Below are 23,663 nucleotides of genomic sequence, written 5' to 3'. Positions count from 1 at the left end.
TGGAACTACAAATTATGAGATCTGAAGTTTGGAAACTGCAGTGTGTGTGTGTGTGTGTGTGTGTGTGTGTGTGTGTGTGTAAACACAGGTGCTATAATCCAGTCACATTGTAGGTGGAGTCAGGAGATTTTTTTTTTTTTTTTGAAAGCTAGGAAAGCTGCTCTTAAAATGTTTTAATTGGGCATTTCTGAATGAATGCTGTTTTTGACTCTGATACATGAATTTGCTGAGCTGCTACACCAAATCATATTATCTATCCTATTCATAAGCCTTTTTCTATTTTATGCTTACAAAAGAATTTTATTTTGTAGTCAATGTACTTGAGAATTATCACAAGAGGCAGTACATGATCACAGAAGGCTTTAAGTAACTTTACAATATTCTTTGAGTTGTAAGAATTTAGAATAGGAATATTTATAAGCTTTTGCTTTTATTAGCTTTATTGAGATGTAATTGGCGTGCATTAAACTATACATACATAAAATACATAATTTGATAAGTTTTGACATGTATACACTTGCCGAGCTAGCACTACAAGTGTGATGGTGAACATCCGTCACTCCCCAAATTTTATTTAGGCCCCTTGGTAGTCCCTCATTTTTAATTCTTCCCCATTCTCCAAGCAACCACTGATCTGTTATACATTAGTTTTCATTTTCTAGAATGTTAAATGAATGGGATCATACAATAGTTGTCTTTTTTCTCTGGCTTTTATACCGTAAGTATTTTGAGATTCTTCTAAGTGTGTATCAATAGCTCATTCCCTTTTATTGCTCAGTAGTATTTCATTGGATCAATATACCACACTTCGTTTATCTATTTGCCTGTTTACAGCTATTTTGGTGTTTTCTAGTTTGGGGCTATTATAAGTAAAGCAGGGATTAACATTATGTACATGTTTCATTTCTTTTGGGGAAACACCTAAGAGTGGAATGGCTGGATCATACAGTAGGTATATGTTTAACTTACTAAAAAAAACCTGTCAAACTGTTTTCCAAAAATGGTTGTACCATTTTACACTCCTACCAGCAATGTATGAGAGTTCAGATTCCTCCACATCCTTGCCAACACTTGGTATGGTTAATCTTTTTTAATTTTAGCCATTTTAATAGGTCGTAGTATCTGATTGTGGTTCTAGTTCACACACTTCCTTAGTGACTAATGATGTTGAACTTCATTTCATGTGCTTATTTGCCATCCATATATCTTTTTTAGTGAGGTCTTTATTCAAGTCTGTTGCCCAGTTTTTATTGGGCTGTTGTATTTATGAGTTTTGTGAGTTCTTTATATCATCTAGATACAACTCCTTTATCAAGTATATAATTTGCAGATATTATTTTTTTTTACTCTGTTAGTGTTTTTTGAAAAGCAGAGTTTTTAATTTTGAAGTCTAATTTACAAAATTTTTGTTACAAATTATACTTTGGTGTGATATCTAAGAAATCTCTGCCAACCCAAGATCACAAAGATAGTCTCTTATGTTTTCTTCTAGAAGTTTTTTTTTTTTTTTTTTAAAGATTTTATTTATTTGACAGAAAGATAGCGAGAGAGGGAACACAAGCAGGGGGAGTGGGAGAGGGAGAAGCAGGCTTCCCATGGAGCAGGGAGCCTGATGCAGGGCTTGATCCCAGGGCCCTGGGATCATGACCTGAGCCGAAGGCAGACGCCTAACCGACTGAGCCACCCAGGTGCCCCTCCTCTAGAAAAGTTTTATAGTTTTAAGTTTTACATTTATGTCTGTGATCCATTTTGAATTTTTTTTAAAATATTTTATTTATTAGAGAGAGTGAGACAGAGAGAGACCAAGCAGACAGAGCGGGGGCCAGAGGGAGAGGGACAAGCAGACTCCCCTGTGAGCAGGGAGCCCAATGCGGGCCTTGATCCATGGACCCTGGGATCATGACCTGAGCCAAAGACAGACTTAACCAATTGAGCCACCCAGGCGCCCCGTGAATTTTTATATATGATGTAAGGTGTGAATCATGTTCAGATTTTAAAACATTTTTGCATGTGGATATCCAACTCTTGCAGCAACATGTATTGAAAAGATTATTTTTTCTCTACCTTTGCATTTCCATCTTTATTGAAAATCATTTGTCCCTGTATGTATGATTCTATTTCCAGAATCTATTCTGTTTCATTATCTATTTGTCTATCTTTTAAAGCCAATACGTTGTCTTGAATAGTGTAGCTCCATAATGTGTTGAAATAAGGTTGTTTAGTCCTCCAGTTGTTCTTTTTAATAGCATTGTTTTGGCCAGTCTAGGTCTTTTGCATCTTCATACAGATTTTAAAATCAAGTATGTTAATTTATGTAAATAAAAACCTATTGGTATTTTATTTTTTTAATTTTTTTTTAAAGATTTTATTTATTTATTTGACAGAGAGAGATACAGTGAGAGAGGGAACACAAGCAGGGGGAGTGGGAGAGGGAGAAGCAGGCTTCCTGCGGAGCAGGGAGCCCGATGTGGGGCTCGATCCCAGGACCCTGGGATCATGACCTGAGCCGAAGGCAGACGCTTAACAACTGAGCCACCCAGGCGCCCCAGACCTGTTGGTATTTTAATTGATGGTGTGTAAGATCTATACATCAATTTGGGAGAATTGATATCTTAACAGTAATGAGTCTTCCAACCCATGAATACAGTATATATCTCTTTATTAAGGTTTTAACTTTTTCTCAACAATTTTTTGTAGTTGTTAGTGTACAGAATGTTCACATTCTGTCATATTTATGTCTGTTTCATATTTTTTGATGATATTATAGCAGTATTTTTTTTTTTTAAGATTTTTATTTATTTGACAGAGATAGACACAGTGAGAGCAGGAACACAAGCAGGGAGAGTGGGAGAGGGAGAAACAGGCTTCCTGCGGAGCAGGGAGCCTGATGTGGGACTCGATCCCAGAACTCTGGGATCACGACCTGAGCCAAAGGCAGACACTTAGCAACTGAGCCACCCAGGCGCCCCTATAGCAGTATTTTATTTCAGTGATTATGTTGTCTGTGAAAGAGACAGTTTTATGTCTTTTTTTCCAATCTGGCTGCCTTTTATTTCCTTTTTTGCTGAATTGACTGGAACCTTCAGTAAAATGTTGAATAGACGTTAAAGTGGACTTTTCTGTCTTGTTCCTGATCTTAGGGGAAAAGCATTCATTCTACCGTATTAGCTATGTGTTTTTTAATAGATGGTCTTTATCAGATTACAGACTTTTTTTTACTGTTTTTTACTCTATTAGTTTTCATTTGGAGTGGATGTTAGGCTTTGTCTTTTTTTTTTTTTTTTTTTTGCTTTTGTTGAGATGATCACATTTAATATAATGAGCTTCTTTAACACTTGTAATACTCTTTGCTCTGAAATTGTTTGATATTGGTATAGACATTCCAGCTTTCTTTTTGACTAGTGTTAATGTGATATATATTTCCCAGTGAACTTATTTAGGTCTTTATTTAACCTACTTGTAGTACCTTTCTTGTAGGTAGCATATAGGTAGGTAGGTCTTGTTTGTCTTTATTCAGTCTGATAATCTTGGGTTTTTAATTATGATATTTAGGTCATTTACATTTAATGCAATTATGGATATGATTGCATTTAAATCTATCATATTACTGTTTACCTGTTTTTCTCACTTGTTCTTTTGTATCTTTTTTTCTTTTCTGCCTCCTTTTAGATTGAGTTTTTAAATAATTCTGTTATATTACCTTTGTTGGATTTCTAGCTATAACTTTCTTGTTAGTTTATTATTTGTTTCAGGATTTATAGTATTTATCTTTTTTTTTTTTATTTTATTTATTTGACATAGAGACAGAGAGAGAGGGAACACAAGCAGGGGGAGTAGGAGAGGGAGAAGCAGGCTTCCAGCTGAGCAGGGAGCCCAATGCAGGGCTTGATCCCAGGATGCTGGGATCATGACCTGAGCTGAAGGCAGACGCTTAACCGTCTGAGCCACCCAGGCACCCCAGAATATATCTTTTTTAAAAAGATTTATTTATTTATATATTAGAGAGAGAGAGTGTGTGCATGCACAAGTGGGGAGAGGGGCAGAGGGAGAGACTCTTTTCAAGCAGACTCCCCACCAAGCACAGAGCCTCATGCAGCCTTGATCAATCGATCACCTCAACCCATGAGATCATGCCCTGAGCTGAAACCAAGAGTTGGACACTCACCCAACTGAACCACCCAGGCATCCCTATGTATATATCTTTAACTTATTAATTTGCCTTCAGGTGATGTATACTACTTATATGAATGTTAAAATAGTACACTTTATATCTTCCCTCTTAACATTTGTATCATTGTTGTTACACATTTTAGTTTTACCTATGTTGTAAACTTCATGGTATATTTTTATTATTTTTGCCTAAGTAGTCTTATTTTTTTGTTGTGGTAAAATATATGTAACATAAAATTTACCACTTTAACCATTCTTAAGTATACAGCTCAATGGCATTAGGTATATTCTCACTGTTGTGTAACCATCCATCTCCAGAACTACTTCCATCTTCCCAGACAGAAACTCTGTACCTATAAAACAATAATTCCTCATTCCCCCTTCCCCCCCAGCCCTTGGCAATCACCATTCTACTTTATATCTGTATGAATTGACTACTTTAGGTACCTCATATGAGTGGAATCGTATGATATTTGTCCTTTTGTGACTGGCTTATTTCGCTTAGCATAATATCTTCAATATCTTCTTACCCTTGTAGTATGTGTCAGAATTTCCTTCCTTAAGGTGAATAATATTCCATTGTATGATAAATTACATTTTGTTTATTCATCTTTTGAGGGACATTTGTGATGTTCCACATTTAGTTATTATAAATAATGCTGCTGTGAACATTGGTGTACAAATATCAGCTCTAATCTCTGTGTTCAGTTCTTTTGGGTATATGCTCAGAGGTGGAATGCTGGATCATATGTTAATTCTGTTTTTAAGATTTTGAGGAACTACCATGTTCTTCGACACAGCAGTCTATTGTCTTTTAAAGAAATTTAAATAATAAGAAAAAATAATATATTTACCTATGTAGTTATTATTTCCTGTGTTCTTTTCTTTCCTTTGCGTAGATCTGTATTTCTGTCATTTTCCTTACACCTGAAGGATATAACATTTTTTAAATGCAGTTCTGCTGCCCATTTAAACAATTGGGTTATTTTTCTTTTTAATACTGAATTGTAAAAATTGTAAAAATTTATATATTACATATATAAGCCTCCTTATATAATTTGCAAATATTTTCTTTGAATCCAAGGGCTGTCTTTTCCCTTTCTTTTTTTTTCTTTTTTAAGATTTTATTTATTTATTTGACAGAGAGAGACACAGCGAGAGAGGGAACACAAGCAGGGGGAGTGGGAGAGGGAGAAGCAGGCTTCCTGCAGAGCAGGGAGCCCAATGTGGGGCTCGATCCCAGGACCCTGGGATCATGACCAGAGCCGAAGGCAGACGCTTAACGACTGAGCCACCCAGGCGCCCCGTCTTTTCCCTTTCTTGATGCTGACCTTTGAAACACAAAAGTTGTTTTTTTTTAAGATTTATTTATTTGTTTTAGAGAGGGAGTGTGCACGTGCGTGCACAGGAGCAGGTGGAGGGGCAGAGGGAGAGAGAGGGGAAGCAGACTCCCCAGTGAGTAGGGAGCCCAAAAAGGGGCTTGATCTCAGGACTCTGAGATCATGACCTGAGCCAAAACCAAGAGTCAGTTGCTTAACTGACTGAGCCACCCAGACGCCCTGTAACACAAAAGTTTTTAATTTTTATTTAAGTCCAGTGTATCAGTTTTCTCTTATAACTTGTGCCTTTGATATTGTATTAAGACATCAATGTCTAACCAAAGTTCATGAAAAATTACTCCTCAGTTTTCTTCTCTAAGAGTTTTATGATTTTAGCTTTTTTTTTTTTTTAAGATTTTATTTATTTATTTGAGAGAGAGAGCGAGCATGAGTGGGGGGAAGAGGGGCAGAGGGAGAGGGAGAAGCAGACTATCCACTGAGCAGGGAGCCCAGTGTGGGCCTTGATCCCAGGACCCCAAGATCATGACCTTAGCTGAAGGCAGATGCTTAACTGACTGAGCCACCCAGGTGCCCCTGTGATTTTAGCTCTTACATTTTTTTGTGTGTGTGTGTGATCCACTTTGTGCATGGTGTGAGGTGGGGGATCATGTTTTTGCATGTAAATATTCCTAGCACCATTGAAAAGACTATTCCCATTGAATTGTGTTGGTCCCTTTATCAGAGACCTGTTGACTTGAAATGTTAGGATTTATTTCTGAACTTTAATTCTGTTTTATTGATCTCTGTATTTATCCTAGTTCTGTAATACTTTTAAGATTTTTTCTCTTATCACTGGTCTTTGGGTTATGATGTGCGTTGATGTGGTTTACTTTGTGTTTCTTGAGCTTGTGGTTCTTTGAGATTCCTATATCTGTAGGTTTATTATTTTCATCAAGTTTCAACAAATTTTGATATTCTTTAAATATTTTTCTGTTTTCCTATCGCCCCCCCTCCTTCAAGGATCCCAAAGACATATATATTTTTCTCATTGTAGTTGTCCCATAGTTCATTTATGGCTCTGTTAATTTTTTTTCCTATCATTTTGGCCTCTGTGTTTCATTTTCTATTCCTGTGTCTTCAGGTTAACTCATTTTTTCTTGTGCAAGATTTAATCTTCCATTAATGCCATCCAGTGTATTTTTCATCTTACAATATTTTTTCACCTTTTGGCCAGCCATGGACATTGTAGAGTGAAAGCTCTACCAAGCCTCTCTGAATTCATGCCTATGTCATCCTATCGCCGCTGACTTATTGCAGTTTTCACCTCAAGAACTTGGATTTGGGTCATTTTTTGTCTTCCATGTCTCCACGTTTTAGCAATTATAATAACACTTTAGTGTCCTTGTCTGCTAATTTTAACATCTTTGTCAGTTTTGGATTGGTTTCAGTTGATTGATTGATCTCCTCATTGTGGGTTATATTTTCTTCTTTGCATGCCTGGTAATTTTTCACTAGTGCCTGACTGAATTTTGCCTTGTATGCTGGCTGTTTTTTACTCTTATAAATATTCTCGGTATTTGTTATGAGATGCAGTACGTTACTTGGAATCTGTTTGATTCTTTCTAGTTTTGCTTTTAAAAATTATAAGGTGAATCTGGAGTAATGCTTAGACCCTTCTGTCTAATCGATGCCTTTGCATTGGAGGTTTTTCAGTTTGGTTGGTGGGAACAGACACTATTTTCAGTGCTATGTGAGAGGGAGGTATTCTTCTCTAATCCTTTCCCCAGACTTTGGTAGTTTCTTTATACACATGCACTTAACAGTACTCAGCTGAATACTCAAGGAGGACCCTCAAGATCTCCAGAGTTTTCTCTTAGCAGTTATTTTCTTAGCTATTATCAGTACTCCGTCCTGATAGCTCTAGCTACATTGGTTTCCCAGTAATCTCAGCTCCATCATGTCAGTTTAGGGAGTCCACTAGACTCTCTGCCTGGTTTCCTTCCTCCTGCACTGTAGCCTGGAAACTGTCTTAAGGCAATAAGCTTGGGTGGTAGTATGGCTTATCTCTGTGTTTCACAGTCCTCAGCTTTCACTGTCCTTTGTTGCCTATCAGCCATGTCCTACAAATTGTTATTTTATATAGTTTTATCCATTTTTAGGTGGGAGTGTAAATTTAGTCTCTGTTACTATATCTTGGACATCAGCGGATCACTCTTTTATTTACTTTTTCAATTAGCAATAATCACGCCCCGGATAAACCTCACTGCCTGCAATACTGCCACTGCACAAAGGGGCAGAACTTGTGTTGGACTAGATATTCTCGATGAGTTTCTATTTTCTACTTGAATTTCATAGAGATCAGTATTAAAATTATACTGAAGAAAATATGTTGAAACTGAATAGTTAATTGAAACCATGTTAACTGAAAGTGTTGTTCTTTCTTAGCATTCAGAAGTAGTAAATAAACATAGGTTGAGACGTATATTGCTTAGTGGACACATAATTGAATGTGTAGGGTTGGATTTCTTAAACAAGATAGCACAAATACTAATGGGATAGATTGATAAATTAATTTACGTTGAAATTTAAAATTCATTTTCCAAAAACACCACTGTAGAATAAATAGTTAGCATTTGTAGAGCACTTACATGTGCCAGACACTGTTCTAAGTACTTTAAATCTATTAACTCAGGTACTCTTTACAACAACTGTATGAAGTTGGATTATGTTATAATCTTCATTTTTCAGATGCAGCTGAGACATGAAGGTAAGAAGCAAAATGGTGAGCCACAGATTGGGAAAGAGATATCTAACATAGTGGACAAAGCAGTAGTTATCTACATATATATTTAGCTTCTGCAAATCAGAAAGAAAGATGTCCATATTTAAATGGGCAAAGATACAAACATTGGAAGAAACATGAATGGTCTATAAAAGTGTATAACCAACCACCTTGGAAAAATAGTTTGGAAAAATCTAGTAATGATAAAGATTGGCCTACTCTACAACCTGGCAGATCTTTTCCTAATTATGTTCCCTAGTGAAAGTCTCCCACATGGATAGGGGAACATTCATAACAGCATTGTTAATAGCAGGGGTTGGTATCCTTTCCTTAAAAGGCCAGATTGTAAATATTTTAGGCTTGGGAACCAAATGTTCTCTGTTGCAGTTACTCAATTCAGCTCTACCACGTAGTGTTAAAGCAACCATACGTAAAAAAAAAAGAATGAATGGGCCTGGCTGCGTTCCAGTAAAACTTCATTTTCAAAAACAGTCAGCTGGCTCACCCACAGGCTGTAGTTTTGATCTCTATTTTATAATATCAAGAAATTGAAAACAACCTAATTGTCCATCAGCAGTAGGAGAATGTACATAATTTTGCTTAATAGTGGAATTTTTATAAAGAAGGTGATCTTCACATGCCAACATGATTAATCCACACTAATATAATGAATAAAGCAATGGAGGAATAGTACATTCTATATGAAATTTTCATATAGAATTTAAAACATGCAAATACTATAATACTTTATCTATGTATACTTTTATAATGAAGGTATAAAGAAATGTTGATAATCACCAAAATTAGAGTAGTGGCTACACCTGGGGTTATGGAGAGGATGCATTCAGTCAGAGAGGATGACAAAGGAACTTCAGCCCAACTGTTTTAATGATGTTTTATTTCATAAGCTGGGTAATGAGAGTATATTGCATTAATATTAGATCTTTTGTACCTCTTAAATATTTTATAAGTTTTAAAAGAAACAAAGCTTAAAAGTAACAAACTAACAATGACTAGAAAAGAACATTAGTTCTTCATGCTGTAGATAGTTGTCACTTGGCTCTCTCTTCCTCTCAACTGCTGATATAGGTGCCTCACTGGCTTCTCTCACACCCTGGAAAGCAACTTTCTACTCTTAAGCCTTAGAAAGATCAGTTGTCTAAATGAATAACCCTTGGGCCCAGTCTGCTACCTACTTGGTTTACTGTCTCAGCTTCTTGTTCTTTTTCTAGTATGCTTCAAGCATATTAGTTTCCTTTTCTGTAGCCTCTCATTTATTCTGCCTTTTGGATATATTTATCCGGGAGAAGGGATCTAAAGTTCTTAATGGAGACCACACAAGCAAAGGATTGCCTTTGGCATTTTCATGTATGCTTGGCTCACAGAGGCATCAGAATGCCTGCTGCTGGCATGTTTGTGGGTGAGATAATGATCAAAAATAAAAGCTAAAACGGCATTTATTTATAAAGAGATTGAAGAGTTATTGAGCATCTTTTGTGTGGGTGTTGGGTAATCTTTATCTAGTGTGGAATTCTTTCAGTTATGTCCATAGCCTTCTCTTAACTTTTTGACTTTTCTATTAAGACATTCTATCAGGGAGCAGTAGTAATGTGCAGAGCATTCCCCCAGATGCTGTGGTGGAGTTACAAACAAGTGAATGCAAAGCCCTTACAGAGTATTTTACTAAATGGAGACTTAATGACATAATAAGGAGAAGAGTTTGTAGCAAAGAAAATCTAGGAGAGCTAAGGAGCACTGCTCAGGGCCTGCATGGAGAATCTACTGTCAGCTAGACCTGGGACAGAGGTTGGAGAGACCAGCAGGAGACAGTGTACTCTGAACTATGTTTTGTTGCCTAAAGTAAAAGATATATTTGTTGGTTAATGAATGATTATTTTAGCATCTGGTAAGAGAAGGCATTTCAAAGTAGATGCTAATTTCCAAAAGAATAGGAATATGTGTATATCATTAAGATGATAATTTCATTTGTATTTTTTTTATTAAAGGGAACTCAATGACCTTTTGGTCAGGGTGCTTTAGTCTTGAAAGTATTACTTATTTAAAGATAAAGAAGTAGCATTAGTTTTGTTTTCTTTTTAAGATTTATTTATGAGGGGTAGGAGAGTGCACTCGGGAGCCAGGGGAGGGGCAGAGAGAGAGGGAGAGAGAGAATCCTCAAGCAGCCTCCTGGCTGAGCACGAGCCCGAAGCTGGGCTCAATCTCTGGACCCTAAGATCCTGACCTGAGCCAAAATGAAGAGTCAGCTGCTTAACCGACTGAGCCACCCAGGTGCCCCCAGAAGTAGCAGTAGGTTTTTAAAAAGTTACTGGTATGTGTAGTAATATAAAGTTGCCTCTGGCTTAAGCTAGGCAGAACAAATAAAATGGGAAAGAGACTTAAAATATGGACTTAGATTAGGAAGTACTTAATAGGGGTGCCTGGGTGGCACAGTTGTTTGAGCAACGACTCTTGGTTTTGGCTCGGATCGAGCCCTGTGTCAGGCTCTGCGTTGAGCAGGGAGTCTGCTTGAGATTCTCAGTCTCCCACTCTCTCTGCCTCTCTGCTCCTGCTCCCACTCGTGTGTGCTCACGAGTGCGTGTGCACGCGTGTGCATCTCTCTCTCTCTCTCTCAAATAAATAAATAAATAAATAAATCTTCAAAAAGAAAGGGTACTTAATAGTTACTTGGGAATAGGGTTGCTGTATTTAAATCACAAAATAAAACATAGGATGCCCAGTTAAATTTGAATTCCATATGAACAATAAGTATTTTAAAAATAGAAGTATGTCCCAAATATTGCAAGGAATGTACATATTAGAAATATTCATTTATTTGAAATTCAAATTTAACTGAGAATTATGTATTTTTTTAATTCATCAATTCTGCTTAGGGATAAAGAACTTCATTGCTTTATATTGAGAAGGAAGAATACTAGTCCTGCTAAGAGTAGCTGTTACTGTGTTTAATTTTGAGTGAGTAACTGATTGCTGTCATGGTTTTTGGTAGTCTTAAATTGTTCCTCTTTAGGCAGACCTAAACCACTATTTGCAGATGTACTAGATATAATGTTATTAAAGTTGCATGAGATTAAATTTGAACTTTGTAATGTCAGGTCTTGCTTAATCAAAGTATTAGGAAAGAAAGGAGATCTCAGATAATTTCTAATAAGAAGAGAAACAAAATTACATAAAATGAGATATAGATGGATTTCATTCCCTGTAACATTTATAGTTAATCATCAGAGAGCTATGGTGGTAAGCAGTAAGATTCTGGTGGTAAGAAATGGATTTTAGAGATCTTGGATATGGCTTGAAGGTATTTCCTATCTTGATTAATGGTATTAGTATTTACCCAGCTTCCCCAGGAAAAACATGCAATCACAGTGTACTACTCCATTTCCTCTATATAGTTAGTCCTCAAGAATTGTAGTTTGGGGTCTGTTTTCTTAAAGTCTCTTGAATGTATTTCTTCTGTCATTGGCTCTGCCTAATTCAGCCCTTTACATAATCTTTATCTGTACCCTTCTTGTCACAGCATCCTTTAGTAAATCTTTCTGCCACCAGAAATGCAAGTCCTTTTTAAAATGCAGAACTAATTATTTTATTCATTTGTTTAAACATCTTTCATAAGGCCTCAGTCATCTTCACTGTAGGGTAAATACAGTCCTCAAGCCAAAGTGTAGTGTTTCTTGAGGGGATAGGGAAGGGGGAGGGCCATCTCTCCTAAAAGTGGATCAAAATCGACCGGAGCTTTCTAAACTGATATGTATAATAGTATGCCATTGTTACTGGTGAAAATGGGTCTTCACTTGGGTATAACAGGGCAGAAAGAAGATTGAGGACTCGTATGTGAATTGTTTTGTGGAATGGCTGCTTTGACCTTTTTGTGAGTTGATCTCTTGTCTAGATCTTTAGTCCTTTATGAGTTGTCTTTTTTTCAGCTTTATCTCTTGCTCCAACCTTCTCCTATCCTAAACTAGTCATATTATACTATTTTATAATTCCTCAAGTGTCCCATGTCATTCTGCTTATTCATTCATGACTTTGTATAAGGTAGTCTCTGAAAACAAATGCCCTTTGCCCCCATTGTTTGTCTAATGAATGGTACTTATTTTTTCTTTAAGTTTATTAAGTAATCTCTACACCTAGTGTGGGGCTCAAACTCACGACCCTGAGATCAAGAGTCACATGCTCTTCTGACTGAGCCAGCCAGGTGCCCCTGAATTATACTTCTTAACTTTCCTTCTGGACTGCTTAAATAATCTTCTTCCTCTGGAAGTCTTCTATGGTGTGTCAGTTAGGAAGGCTGGGTTATACTTCAAGAACAACCCCTAAATCTCAGTGACTTAAAACTACAAAGCTTTCTTTTTCACTTCTGCTTATATGTCTGTCATGGATCAGCTGGGTGCCATTCTGTGTGTCATCCTTACTCTGGGACTCAAGCTGACAGAATGTTATCATTGAACTCTGATTCTTAAAAAGCTGTGACTGGAAATGACAGGTCACCTCTATATTTCATTGGCTAAAGCAAGTCATATGTTCACATCTAACTTTAAGAGGAGGTCAAGGAGGTGCACTCCTATTATGGGCTGGGGAGAAGGACCAGAAATATTTGGTGGGTAACAGTAATGACCACACATGATGCCTTCAAACTTGATTAATCTCTTCTTCATACTTCTGCAACACTTTGTAAAACCTCTGCATTTCATTGAATTGAGATTATTATAAAACCTTGTTTTAATGTTGAATGTGATTTGTTTGGCGATTGGCTCTAGATCTCTCAAATTCCTAGCCAATTAGCCAGGCAAACTTACCCCAATATTTTCATTAACCTCAAAATAATGAAATCCTTTGGTTTATAAGTTTATATCCGTGGTTCTCTACCTTGGTTGTGTGTTAGGAAAAAATAAGAGATTCCTGAGCCTCACTCCAGAGCAATTTAAATCAGAATCTCTGAGGGTGGGTCCAGGCATCAGAAGCCCTCCAGGGGATTCTGAGGAATAAACAAGGTTAGGAATCACTGGCTTACATGTTCATTGCTTACTTGCTTTCTGGGGAAGGCTCTTTGAAAATAGGCCTTGTTTTTAATACATCTCCAAAGCTTGTTCTCTTTCCTATTTTGATACCAAACTCAAGTTATAATTATACACTCATTTTTATATTTACTTTTGTATTATCTGTCTCCAACATACATGTTAAGGACTAGCACCACATCTAATTCATTTATCATATACCTACTGCTTCATAGTGTGTTGAACACAGAGCTTTCCTGTCTTTTTTATTTCCTCCTAGCCATGCCTACATTAACCCATTTTTTTTGGATTCCCTTTCCTGTGTAGTAGTCTTTCATATATTGTTCCTGGTTTTTCTCTTCTTTCATTAGGTGATATAAATAACATATTTGAAAAACACAGAGTAAGATGCAAATGTAACGTATTTGAAAAATGTAAAGCAAGATACACCCAAACAGGCAAGGTTATTAGTATTCTGTGTTAACACCTCTAGGGCCTGGTTTTTATGGCTGTTCAGTGGCTGTAACAGCTGATCACAGTGGTATCCACTTATTCTTCGGCATCTTTGATTAGTGATCCAGCTAATCCTAGCCTTGAACTCTGTGTCTTCTTTTCCAGTGTTATCCATTGCTTGAATGTCAGGTAATCAGCTTTTTGTAATATTTGTTAAAACAATATTTTATTCTGAGAACTATATGTTAAAGAGAAATAGTCCTTGGCCTCATATAATATTTGTACAAAATCTATAAACCACAGAGACACTGCTTATTACTAGATAACATTTTGTTTTTGGGTGTTTTGTTTTGTTTTGTTTTGTTTCTAGAGAGAGTGTGTGTGCAAGTGGGGGGGGGGGGCTGGAGGGGCAGAGGGAGAGGGACAGAGAATCTTAGGCTCCAAGCCCAGGGTGGAGACTGACGCAGGGCTTGATCTCTTGATCCTGAGATCATGACCTTAACCAAAAATCAAGAGTCGGTTGCTTAACCCACTGAGCCACCTAGGTTGCCCCTAAGATAACATTTTGTATGAAAAAACACATGTTCTCCTCTACTGTCTTGTAACTATATATATATCTTAAAGCATCTCAGAATTCCAGACTGATTTATATTCTAAAGTGCTAAATATTTTTCATAAAGGGAAAAGTGTGGTTAAGAAAAAGCATTCTTTTAAAGATGGCCTTTATAAAAAAGTCATATTCTCATAAAAACATCCATTGAAATTGAAGCAATATTAACTTATATTTAACTTTAAGAACCCATGCTTTAGGGGCGCCTGGGTGGCTCAGTTGTTAAGCATCTGCCTTCGGCTCAGGTCATGATCCTAGAGTCCTGGGATCAAGCCCCACATTGGGCTCCCTGCTCCGCGGGAAGCCTGCTTCTCTCTCTCCCACTCTCCCTGCTTGTGTTCCCTCTCTCGCTGTGTCTCTCTCTCTGTCAAATAAAGAAATAAAACCTAAAAAAAACCCAAAAAAACCCCCATGCTTTAGCGCATTATTTAAAAAGCCTGAAACAGTAATGTGCAGGATGATTTCTGTATTGTATCTTTGTGCCTTTAAATGTGTCATTTAAAAATAAATAAGGGCGCCTGGGTGGCTCAGATGGTTAAGCTTCTGCCTTCGGCTCAGGTCATGATCCTGGAGTCCCGGGATCAAGTCCCGCATCGGGCTCCCTGCTCGCCGGGGAGTCTGCTTCTCCTCCCTCTGACCCTCCTCCCTCTCCTGCTCTCTGTCTCTCATTCTCTCTCTCTCAAATAAATAAATAAAATCTTTAAAAATAAATAAATAAGTCTTTTTTTTTTCTTGGAATGCCTTTTCCTAACACTCCCCTATCCCTTTTTTGGCTTGAAAAAATTCTGCATATTCTTTAATTCTTAGCCTATAGGAAGATTTTATCAAATAGATTGCTCTGACTTCTGTGCTTATACATTGTGCCCCTTATACATGTGGCTATTTTTGCACTTAATCTACTATATTACATTTATGGGTTTTTTTTCTCTTTCTTGCTTACTTTTTAGTTTATAAACCTGTAAGGGCCAAGGCCTGTCTGCCTTTGTTTAGCTAGCAAGTGGGCTCTGTGGTTGTTGAGTGAATAAATAAAAACATTCTGTGTGTGTGTGTAACATTTCATACATGGCATTATGTAATATATAATTCAGAAGGTGGGCTAATGAATTATGAATGCTTCCCAAAATAACCAGTTTGTAGCTGACTTATATTTTGCATGTTTTATAATTTAAATTCATAAATAAATAGTACTGTAGTTGAACATTGTAAAAGAAGAAAGGGGCATCCATGACTATAAGCCCTTTAAAGTCAAAGCTAGTTGTAGTGTCTGTTGTGCAACAGTTTTGATAAAACTTAATGGTCTGTTGTAGGACATTTAAGGTTCTGCTTGATGGTGGGAATTAATTTCCAGTTATAAAAGACAGCATGTTTTTAGCCACTCCTAAACTTTTTTTTTTTTTTTAAGATTTTATTTACTTATTTATTTGAAAGAGAACAAGCACAAGCAAGGGGAGTGGCAGCCAGAGGGAGAGGGAGAAGCAGGCTCCCCACTGAGCAGGGAGCCCAATGCGGACTCGATCCCAGGACCCTGGGATCATGACCTGAGCCGAAGGCAGATGCTTAACTGACTGGCCACCCAGGTGCCCCATTAACATTTGTAGTTATCTTCTGGTTTCTGAAGTTTGACTAACTGATGATCTGTGAATGATTCTTCTGTATAACAAAGGAAGTCAAGCATTGTGCTTGCTCCTTCCTCTGCTAAGGAGCAGAGTGAAAGTCATCCAGAGTGGGAGACAGTAGATCCTTATTCGGTGAGACAGATTTCATAGATGTCTAAAGTGATTGGTGCTTACAGCATATGTCACACACACACTTTTAAGTAGGTAAAAATTATTTTAAAATGAGTATCTTAAAGAGAAAGAAATGTCAGATTGGGCAATGTACATTAGGCTTTCAGATCCTATATTACTTTGATCAGTTGTCTTTATAACCAGGTGATGTTATAAATGTCATCTTACCCTCTCCCTTACTATTATGTAGCCTCACCCCACTGCCTTTTCTCCCACTAAAATTTTTATGTTCTCAAAATATTGGTTCCAGGGCAGCTACTTAGGTTTGCTGTATTGGAGGAGGTCAGTAGGCCTAGGGAAGGAAAATCAGTTTTCATAGAAGCAAGAACTGAGTTTGTCAAATAATTGGAAGACTTGGAAGAAGAGTGGGTGAGGTAGGGAAAGGAATATAGAATCAGTTGTAGTATAATTTCTGTTTTTTGATATCCTCAAACCATTATATTGCCCATTATTATCTAAGACCTTGCTGACCAAGTTTTTAATAAGCATATTTTTAGTTATAATTACTCAAGAGCCCAGCTATATTACAACAGTGGATGAGATTATGTCTGTATTGTCATGTTAGTAATTTTTTATTGATTTATCACAAGGTACATAGTGTTAGGTATTATACGTTTTCTAATGTTCTTACTCTGATACTGTTTTCACTAAAGGAATATTTTCAGGGTTACACAGAGATGAAAGATGTAGCATAAGTATGTTAATTTTTAATTGTAATATTTAGAATATTATATAATTGAATTTTATTTAAAATGCCTGTAATGCTTAAAATATATAAGAATATTAGTATTTATAAATATGGCATTTTGAAAGCAGTGCATCATTATTTTGACATTTTCATTCTTATTTTTCTTTCCTTCTTTTTGTATTTTTTTTTTTTTTTTCTTAAGAATTAATGTGCCATCTGGAAACCTCGAAGATCATGCCATAAAAGGAATTTAGGCTTTTTGGCAACCAGTCATTAGGATATGCTGTGACTATGCACCTTATCAGAATAATAAAACATAATTAGAAAGGTGTTTAACTCATATATATTTCAAAACATTTTTAAATTGAGGATTCTTATATGGACATTATGGGAATAAAAAAATTAATATTGCCCTATCCTAGGGTTAGGATGATTAAGTTATCATAGGATAAGTTGGATCCTTAAACAGAAATGTAAATCAAAACCCTATATGACTAAATGGTTCTAAACTATTTCTAAACACTATTTCCTATGTTTTCTTTACAGTGTTAAAACAAGCAAACATAACTAGTTTCTATATTTTTCAGAAGGGAGAGTTGCAATATTATATATTGCAATTAACTCGCTCTATTCTTCTCTTCTGAATAATACAGTCATTGGAACTGTCAGCCAAAGGACCTTTTTTGGGGAACATTTTTTTTTTTTTAACTCTAAAAAGTAACAAGTTTTTTAAATTAATTGAGAGAAAACAGCTGAAATCATGCATTGAAGGGGTTAAGTCGACATGAAAGAATTCATTTCCACTTTAATGACCTAGCCTTGCTGGGTTAGGACGATGGGGAGCATGCTTCTGACTTGTACTCCTATTGCCAATTAACACCTCCTATAACAGGTTGCCTCAGCTAGTCATTGAAGCTCAGGCAGTAGAAATAGTTTACATGCAGCTTGTTTTTCACACTAGTTGTTTAATACTCACAAAATTAAAGTATTAAAAGGTTGTTTCTTACCTTGCTAGATAGTAGATAAACAATACCATGGTAGTTATTTGTATATGTTTGAATTCACCTATTTTGTGTTCACTTGGTTTTTTTCAGGGTATTTTAATTGCAGAAACTGAAGGTGGTAACTTCATCAAATTTTAAAAATTTTTTACAGTATTTGTCAAATTTGGGTGATATTGGATACTATAAATTAAAACTTTTCTGTCAACTATTCAGTATATGTTTGGTTTTATTTTGTTTTTTAAAAACATAGTCACCTCCATTTGTTAGTAAAATTTATTTTCTCTTTGTTGAAAAATACATATTTTAAAGACCTTAATTCTGTGATGCAGGACCAAATATATACCTTTAAACAGCCATTATAAAGATAAAGCCTGTGTAATATTTAAATCCTAGAACAACTTTTTGACAAATTTTGATATGTTTGTGTTGTTTCCCAAGATAACTTTATATATTTAGATAGTTTTAGAGTGTTGCAGTTCAGTGATACTATTTATTTTACATTTCTTTTAAGTGACACTTTGGTTCATGTTTAATCAGCAGGTATTTTAATAACATAATAAAATTGGCTAAATAATTGATACCAGTTCACACTAAGAGAAAGGTGGAGTAATATAACTAATAGTGTTAACAAATTTGTTAAAAGGCCTGAGTAGGTAACACTTAGAGGCGTTAGTTTTATCCTGTTATAATGGCAAATGCCTTTTTTTTTAACACTTAGTCAACAAGGGCTGCCCAAGTAAAACTCACAGGTTTTTATGCTGGATAAGATTTTAACCTTCTAAATGGGGTGGAGTGTGGGGAACCGTATCTCATTTAAGTTAACCACACTTAAAATTTGTGGATCTGGTTGTTAATTTCTGTTTTACTAAACATGGCAGATCAAAACTCATTGTACAGAGATAAGTTTAATGCCTTCATGGAGTCATAATAGGTGTTATAAGACCAGTTGGGCAGATTTTCATGGTATATATAAAGGTTGGTTGCACTGCTTGTACCTTTGGCTCACCAATTTATCCTATAGTTCTATTAAATAGCTGATTTTTTTTTTTTTTAAGATTTTATTTATTTGACAGAGAGAGACACAGCGAGAGAGGGAACACAAGCAGGGGGAGTGGGAGAGGGAGAAGCAGGCTTCCCGCCGAGCAGGGAGCCCGATGCGGGGCTCGATCCCAGGACCCTGGGATCATGACCTGAGCCGAAGGCAGACGCTTAATGACTGAGCCACCCAGGCGCCCCTGAATAGTATTTTTTTGAGAAAGATTTTATTTATTTATTTGAGAGAGAGAGCACAGAGGGAAAGGGACAAGCACACTCCCCACTGAGCAGAGAGCCAGACGTAGGGCTAAATCCCAGGACCCTGAGATCATGACCTGAGCTGAAGGCAGATGCTTAACGACTGAGCCACCCAGGTGCCCCTAAATAGCTGATTTTATACTCTTAGTTTAAAAGTGTGGATTTTTCTCCCCTTTTAAAATAAACTTATTTTTGAAGAATCAGAGTTATGTAAGTGATTTTAAAGTTGCCTGTTGAATATTGAGGAGTTATGTAGCAAATGTGATTACTGTATTTCTGTTTCTTTTTTATAAGAGGGTTATATGCAAATATTTTAGTTACATGTTTTTTACAGCAATATATAACTAAACCATTCCAGTTTTTAAATTGTAACATTAATTTACATTTTTAACAATAAAGTTACAGAATATTTAGTTAGGTTTTTTTTTTTTTTTTTTAAGTAAACTACCACCAGTGTGGGGCTCAAACTCATGACCCCAGGATCAAGAGTCGCGTGCTTTACCAACTGAGCCAGCCAGGAGCCCCATAGATGTTTCTTATTTTACTTATCTGTTATCAGTGATATGTATGTTTCTATTTTATAGTGGCATTGTGTGAAATACAGGCCAGTTTTCTTTAGTTTTTTATTTTAGTTTTTCCTTTGCTTAATACCACATTAGTTATACCAGTGCCTTCAGGTACAACTAATAGATGTTGTTTTTAAGATTTTATTCACTTCGGGCGCCTGGGTGGCTCATTTGGTTAAGCAACTGCCTTCGGCTCAGGTCATGATCCTGGAGTCCCGAGATCGAGTCCCGAGATCGAGCCTACTTCTCCCTCTGACCCTCCCCCCTCTCATGTACTCTCTCTCATTCTCGCTCTCTCAAATAAATAAATAAATAAATCTTTAAAAAAAAAAAGATTTTATTCACTTACAGGAAAGAGAGGGAGAGAGAGCACGTGGGGTGGGGGTGGGGGGCAGGGAGAAGCAGACTCCCCACTGAGCAGGGAGGCTGACCACGGGGATTGATCCTTGGACTCTGGGATCATGACCTGAACCAAAAGCAGCCGCTCAACCAACTGAGCCACCCAGGCACCCTCTAATAGTTGTTTTTAAAGGACCTTGAAATTTAAGTTACATCATGTTCAATCTCCAAAAAAAAAATGACTTTCTGTACTTATTTATTATGGTAGTAGTGGAATTGTTGTTATAAGGTCAGCAGAGAACTTGAATAGTTCACACATTATATAAGCTGGTAACTTTAGAACTATGCTGTTTGATTAAGCACCAGAAAGAAACTATTTTCTCCATTACTTATTTTTATAGTAGTAATAGCCAAGTGTAAAAATTCAAGAACATTTGGGTCTAGGTTTTCATTTGATTTAATCATTGTGTAGTTTTTCACTTTATTTTACCCAGCATTTAGCTTAGTTTCTTAAACATAATAAGTTCTCAAAAAGTGAAAGATGATTGAAGTAATTCAAATTCTGTGCATTTATTCAGATGTTTTTCATTGTACAAATGAGACATGTATAATTTGTTATTTGTGATCACCACATGTCCATTTTAGTTGAATGTAAACATAGCCTAACAATGGTTACCTTAAGTCTACCTTAAAACCATTTGTATCAGTTTCTATTTGTGAAATCCTTAGTTTTTTATCAGAGTCATAGGATTGCATATATGAGACATGAGGGCAGGCCTAGTTAAAAGGACTTGGAAACTTTCAGTGGGTGAAGAATAAAAACCATCATGTCTGCTTTGCTGGGTAGTGCCTCACAGTCCTGGGATTCTTATTACTACCTCATTACCCTGACCACTCCTACTCCATACAATTCCCCTTCTTGAATTCTTAAGTTATTTGAAATAGAGCTATACCTCAGTATCTTTGCCTAGGGTATAGCCATCTAGCACCTGAAGTATCTTGAGATCTCAGCGTAAGGAACTTTTCTTTTTTTAAATTTTTATTGAAGTATGATGAACATACAGTGTTATATTAGTTTCAGGTGTACAATATAATGATTCAACAATTCTTTACATTTTTCAGTGGTCATCAAAATAAGTATACTCTTCATCCCCTTTATTTCACCCATCCCCCGACCCACCTCCTCTGGCAACCACCAGTTAGTTCTCTCTATTTAAGAGACTGTTTTGTCTCTTTTTTTTTTCTTTGTTCATTTGTTTTGTTTCTTAAATTCCACATATGAGTGAAATCATATGGTATTTGTCTTTCAGAGAAAGGAACATTCAACAGTATTCTTTAATTATTGGTTGTTATTTTATTCCTTGATTTATTTGCATTATTAAAAGAAGCATGAACATTCTGGTTGATGCAAACATCTCTGTTTACTTAAATAATTTCTAGGAGTGCAAAAGTAGGGTCAAAAAGTTTGTGCAGTTGTAAGGCTCTTGATATTGCTCAGTTGCTTTTCTGATAGATTATACCAGTTCACATTCTCACTAACAGTGCTCAGAGTGTTTCTTTTATAATACCCACTCCAAAATTAGGCATTGTAAAGCTCGTGTGATAGAAAACAACAACGTCTTAATGTGTTAATTGGCATTTCTTAATTAAAGGAGGTCAGCTAGTGAGGTTGAACATTTTCATATTTATTTCACCATGTATTTATGTAATTACTTGCTTTATATTCTTTGCATTTATGTAATTACTTGCTTTATATTCTTTGCCCATGTTTCTATTACAGTTTTAGTATTTTGTTAATTTATATATTGACATTTTGTCATAAATGGGGCAACTATTTTTTTTCTGGGTTTTTAAAAAAATTTTTTAATATTCAGAAATTTTAGTTTGTCAGTTTTATATTTTATTATATGTCCAAATTAGAATGTGTTTCCTCACCCAGATCAGATAGATATTCTTATATATATATATATATCCAGTAACTAAGTCCACACTCCTCTCCACCAGCTTCTGACAATCACCATTATACTTTCTCTTTGATTTTGACTACTCTAAGTTCCTCATCATATAAGTGGAATCATACAGTATTTGTCTTTTTGTGATTGGCTTATTTCACTTAGCATGATATTTAGTTCATCCATGTTGTACTATATTGCAGGATTTCCTTTTTTAAGGTTGAGTAATATTCCATTGTATGTATATACCACATTTTGCTTATCTTTTAATCTCTTGATGTATACTTGGGTTGTTTCCACATTTTAGCTATTGTAAATAAGGTTGCTGTGAACATTGCTATACAAATATTTCTTTGAGAGCCTGCTTTCAATTCTTTTGGGTGTATACCTAAAAGTGGAATTGCTAGATCTTACAGTATTCTGTTTTTAATTATTTGAGGAACTGCCATAACTCTTTTCCACAGTTGCTTTACCATTTTACATTTCTATCAGCAGTGCACAAGGGTTCCAGTTTCTCCACATCCATGTTGTTTCTGTTTTTTGTTTTTTATAGTACCCATCCTAATGGGTGTAAGATGGTATCTCATTGTAGTTTTAATTTACATTTCCCTTATGATTAGTGATGTTGAGCATCTGTTCATGTGCTTATTGACCATTTATATACCTTCTTTGGATAAATGTCTATTCAAGTTCTTTGTCCATTTTTGAATCCTGTTTTTTTGTTTTTGAGTTTTAGTTCTCTTTTTTTCTGGATATTAATCCCTTGTCAGATACATAATTTGCAAATATTTTCTCCCATTCTGTGGGTTGTCTTTTTACACCGTTGATAGTATCTTTTGATGCACAAATTTTTAAAATTTCCATGAAGTCCACTGTATCTGTTTTTTCTTTTGTTACCTGTGCCATTGGTGTCATATCCAAGAAATCATTGCCAAATCAACATTATGAAGTTTTTGTCCTTTGTTTTCTTCTCTTATTGGTTAGGTCTTACATTTAGGTCCTTGATCCATTTTGAGTCAGATTTTTAAGGTGTTAGGTAAGGTTCCAACTTCATTCATTTGCATGTGGATATCCAATTTTTCTAGCACCATTTGTTGAAAAGATTGTCCTTTCCCATCGAATTGTCTTGGCACCCTTGTTAAAAATTATTTGACCATATATGCAAAGGTTTATTTCTGGGCTCTCTATGCTCTTCATTGGTCTGTATGTCTATTTTTATGCCAATACCACACTGTTTTGATTACTGTAGCTTTGTAGTAAGTCTTGAAATCAGGAAGTTTGAATCCTCTGGCTTTGTTCTTTTTCAAGACTGTCTTGGCTATTTAGGGTCCCTTGAGATTCCGTATGAATTTAAGGATGGGTTTTCTATTTCTGCAGAAAGCATCATTAGAATTTTGATAGAGATTACATTGAATCTATAGATCACTTTGGGTAGTTTTGACGTTTTAATACTAAATTTTGTGATCCATGAACATGGGATATGTTTCCCATTTCATGTTATTTATTTATCTTCTTTAATTTCTTACAACTGTGTTTTATAATTTTCTTTGTACAACTCTTTAACCTCCTTGGTTAAGTTAATTCCTAAGTATTTTATTCTGCTAAATGTTACTATAAATGGAATTGCTTTTGTAATTACTTTTTTTTTTTTTTCCCCTTAAGTAGGCTCCACACTCATTGTGGGGCTT

The 23,663-nt window shown here is 35.9% G+C and overlaps 1 protein-coding gene and 1 pseudogene across 1 annotated transcript in view; one reads left to right on the top strand and one right to left on the bottom strand.

The window, feature by feature from the left end:
- Window positions 1–23,663, top strand: part of PSMD14 (proteasome 26S subunit, non-ATPase 14) — a 103,972-nt gene that overhangs the window by 29,405 nt on the left and 50,904 nt on the right. The window lies entirely within an intron of this gene.
- LOC118012690 lies at window positions 7,612–7,782 on the bottom strand (annotated as a pseudogene).

Source organism: Mirounga leonina, unplaced genomic scaffold (genome assembly GCF_011800145.1).
Source record: "Mirounga leonina isolate KUSES-001 unplaced genomic scaffold, KU_Mleo_1.0 Mir_151, whole genome shotgun sequence".
NCBI classification, from domain to species: Eukaryota; Metazoa; Chordata; class Mammalia; order Carnivora; family Phocidae; genus Mirounga; species Mirounga leonina.
This window is presented reverse-complemented; position numbering and strand designations above follow the sequence as displayed.